This window comes from Dendroctonus ponderosae, unplaced genomic scaffold (genome assembly GCF_020466585.1).
Source record: "Dendroctonus ponderosae isolate FM_Combo_2020 unplaced genomic scaffold, Dpon_F_20191213v2 Dpon_F_20191213_4, whole genome shotgun sequence".
NCBI classification, from domain to species: Eukaryota; Metazoa; Arthropoda; class Insecta; order Coleoptera; family Curculionidae; genus Dendroctonus; species Dendroctonus ponderosae.
The window spans coordinates 15,170,521-15,174,809 of record NW_026018611.1 but is presented as its reverse complement, the minus strand read 5'-3'; the positions used below and the strand labels follow the sequence as shown (position 1 = coordinate 15,174,809).

At 34.9% G+C, this 4,289-nt stretch overlaps 2 long non-coding RNA genes across 2 annotated transcripts in view; both read left to right on the top strand.

Annotated features, from left to right (window-relative positions):
- The window catches only part of LOC125504281, a 7,356-nt gene extending 5,622 nt beyond the window's left edge, over positions 1-1,734 (top strand). Inside the window, exon 2 of the long non-coding RNA XR_007281406.1 lies at positions 960-1,734. This is a non-coding gene — a long non-coding RNA (uncharacterized LOC125504281). The remainder of the gene's footprint in view (positions 1-959) is intronic.
- Positions 1,735-2,804: 1,070 nt separating this feature from the next.
- Positions 2,805-4,285, top strand: LOC125504268. The gene is made up of 2 exons (XR_007281397.1): positions 2,805-3,854; positions 3,902-4,285. It is a non-coding gene; the product is annotated as an uncharacterized LOC125504268 (long non-coding RNA).
- Positions 4,286-4,289: the final 4 nt, after the last annotated feature.

Below are 4,289 nucleotides of genomic sequence, written 5' to 3'. Positions count from 1 at the left end.
AAACTGTTTTCCAAAATTCGCAGCGGGTAGTGTACAGCATCGATTTCTGTGGAACCCAGTAGCTGTTAAAACTTTCACATTTTTACGAATAACTCTAATGTGGACCTTTTAAACGTGAAAAACTTTCGTTAGACGAATTTTCTTGTAAACTTCATATTTACTGAGATATCGCACTTTGACGCACTAATGAGTAACCCTGTATATTGTAAAATAGAGGTGATAGTGGGGACCCTTGCGGGCGGCCTTCTTCAGGGGTGAAAGCAAAGGAAAGGGTGTTGTTTATGCTTATTTCTAGTTGTCTGTGAATAGATTTCTGATTGCGTGAATTATGTATTTGGGGGTGTTAAGCTGGTGAAGTTTTAATAAGAGTTGTAACGGTTAAAAATGGAATTTAGCTAGTGGTCCACCTGTCTGCTAACCCGTTGTTCTCAAATGTAGTTGTAAGTTATAATGGTAAGAAAGCAGGTTTCAATGGTAAAGCTGTACAAATTTTGACATAGTGTGTAAACCTTCTCATGCAGAGGAATTACGTAACTCTATCGTAAACCAATGGACGAAAGACTAATTTACTCATATTACGTACGTCTTCAAAAAATTATTATGCTTTTCAGTACTATTAAAAATTCGATTTAAATTGATTAAAGTTTTAAAGAAATAATCGATGAGAAAAGAATTATTGTATTTATACAAATATATTAAAAACGTGATCTACATTTAGGAAGCGCTTGTAAAAAATGCAAAACCATACAATAAACCTGAAGTACTCTTCAATAGCTGATTTCAGATTATATCCACTTGTGATAATGTATTTTCCAATTTTTGTGTCAATAATAACACATTTTTTACATTGTTTATAAGTGATGTGCCGATATGAATAGTACTATCATATTTGTTCTTGGTTATTTTTATATCATTTCAAATCTATTATACTTGATGATTGAATGATTAATTTTAATTAGAAATGAACGAAAGTCCAGTGGAAATTTTCGAAACAGCAACACGAAGTTTCAGTCGTAAATACGAAGAAACTATAAGCACTGTCCCAAATGTAGCATCTGATCACCAGCGTACAATATTTGAGTACGTCTTCTACGAGTAAACAACTTGATGCATGATGCATGATGCGCCACCAACCCATCTCAGCCTGGCAGTTCAAGAACAGCTAAACACGCAATTCGGACAACATTGGATAGGAGGATTCAGATCCGTAGCTTGGCCTCCTCAATCTCCAAAGTTCAACCCTTCAGATTTGGTTTTTGGGGATATTTAAAAACTTTAGTGTATGCCAATCCTGTCGACACTTAATTATTTTTTAATTTTAATTAATTTTCATTCAATAAGCATTGTGGAGAACGCAACATTCTACAATTTTTCAAGATAGGGAGTGCATAAGGTTAGAAGGAGCTCATGTTGAACCTCCATACAAAATTGTCCACTAAATCCAAATACAATGAAAATGGTTTTTCCTCGAGAACTGTTCTGTTTATCAATATGAATATGAATCATATCGAGTGTCATATGAGTGTATTTTTTTAGTTTAAGGTTAAAGCTACCCAAATACATTATTTTCGAGTCTTTATTGTATAGGGTAAAAAAATAACTTTTATTGTGCTCTACCTATCCCATCTCTGGCAAATGAAAATGCTAAAAATGGTTACATGGATTCTTTTTAAGAGCAATGATGTACTGTTCATAGCATGAAAAAATAAATAAATTGCCTGAAGTATTTTAAAACATATTTTTAAAAACCGATTTACAGATATCTCTGTAGGGGGGCCCTCTGGACTTTTTTAAAATAGAAACTTGTTATATTTTTTAACGTCCCCCTCTACAAATACGAGAGCATGACTACATATTCCGGGTCACCTTGTATAATGATTTGCAGTTGCAGTTAGTGTTGGGGGTATGAAATACATACTTTAAAAGGCGTGACAATTTTTGTCTTTGCGTATAATCGTTTTATATAACCACTTCAGGTAAATATTTTTGGTAGAGTATACTTTCACATTTTTGTGTTAATATTGCTGTAAAAGTATTCCTCTACCAAATTTATCTTCATAAATATCCCCACAGCGAAGGTTTTTAAGCAATTTTCTCTATTCAATTTCAACAACAATATTTAAGACAAAAATGTTAAAAGTTGTCTCACCGAAATATCCACCTCTCATATTATAACTTTTGATCACACTTGGATTTGTATATTTCGAAAAAAGTTACAGAAATTATGGTTTGACGAATGACTAAAGAATGTTCGCATTTAGAAGCATGATATTTGGGCTAAGAGAGATAACGATAACTTTACGTGATTACTTTACTACTAAATCTTTACATTCCTTCTAACTACACTCACATTCAAAAGTCGTGCACCCCGCGCCCCTGAATTTACATAATACATTTATATTATATAAAATTGTTTTATTGGTACATAAAACGTATTTGTTTACAAGTAAAATAAAAGATGAAATTTCCAAACAAAAGTTGTTTACCCCTTTAAAACTGTGTTGCTGCAAAAACTGCACCTTTATATTGGTCACTAGTAGCCCGCATTCGTATCTAAAAAATGCAAGAATCGTGTAGCATGCCTGGAAGCGAGTTGTCAGCTTTTGATAGGACTAGAATTATTGCTCTGTGGCAAGGAGATTTATTGAGACACCACATGTCCAAGAAGTTGAAGTTTCTTAGCAGCACAGTTAGCGGAACAATTAGACGCTATGAAAAGACTGACCTCTCGGTAGACCTCGACGTGGTCGTCCTCGCGATACGACGATACGAGAACATCGCTTATTTCTCAATCAGCCCGTCGAGCAGTAGCTGCGCTAGGGGTCGGCGAGGTTTTAGTAGCGATAAAACCACTTTTAATAGAGATGTAAATAATTGCGAATTAGAAAAATCAGATCAAATTTGACAATAATGATAGTGAACGTGAAAACATTCCGAGTTGTTCGGGAATTGAAAAGTAAGTTTTTAAGTACTTAATATTAATACATTATTTTCTAATCTAAATATGGGTACTTGTTTCCTGCTGGGACAAAAGCTAAAGATTTTCATTTAGGGGAAAAAGAAGTACTTGATTTGGCTCTATATCTACATGAACTTTCAAAACAGGCGGTGTAAGCAAGTTTTCCTAAAAAACAGTATACTAGAATCATCAGTATATTCCTGATGTTTCTAGCATCACAAAATTCCAAGAAGAACTACGTATCTTGCGGCTACCTGCAGAGCCCACCTACAAAACTGCCTACAAAAACCAAATCAGAATCAACACTGACTCAATCAATTCTTTTAATAAAGATTCGCTAGAGCGATAATTAAATTTCTTAATAACAAAAATGCATAATTTCATAGACACATCTAAAACAAGATCGCGCTTTCCGAGTTATCATTCGCAACATGCAACGACAACGCCAGTCAAATATATCAAAACTGGATTAGAGGAACTAGAGCAACCAAATCACTTAAGCAGCCTAAGACCCATTCGTGATCTATAAGAACTACGAATGGATGGACCAGAAGCGACCAGTGTTTCTATTCTTGACTTTGAGAGAAGGGAGTATCCCCGGGAGCATCACAGGAAGTCGCTCCTCGCTCACGATCCCTAGCGTATAAAAATAGTATTCTTGAATGATAAGGAATGCCAGTGAACACGCAGTCCCTGCAAGCACTGTTGCCAGCTTATCTGACCAATCAAAATTGCGAAAATATTGACGGTCTGACATGCTCGCCAACGTCATTTATTTACTATTGTGGCGGAACTCGTACCAACTTTTTGTTTTAAAAGAGACAGACATTTAAGAATCATGTATTTGTCTTTATCTAAGCTAAGAAACGGTCGTTTATTCCCTCGTTTTCTGCTGGTACGTCTTTATTTCCAAACCGTTTATAGATACTTATTAAAAAACAGTTTTTGTTTTTTTAAGCATGGTTCATTGCTTCTGTGCCCTATTGAGGTAAGGTAATGTACTAGTAAAATGAATACAGTTTTATGAAGAAAGTAACAGGGTAATTTCATTTATGTAGCCGCTTTCCTTCAGCACTTTATAATGAATCGTAAAATGAGTCTGTGTTCCTTAAAGAGACTGAAGTAAATGTACCTTTTAGGAAAAATGGAATAGCACAATAGCCATTGCAAATTGTGACAAATCAAGGCTGCTATCGCTCAAGCAAAAGGAATCGCTGATAGAATTTGTCCACAGCAGGTCCCAAATGACAAGGCTTATTCTCGTGTAGAATCCTTAACGAATGTATATTTAATGAACAATAAAACACCATCTCCACCAACAATGTACAAA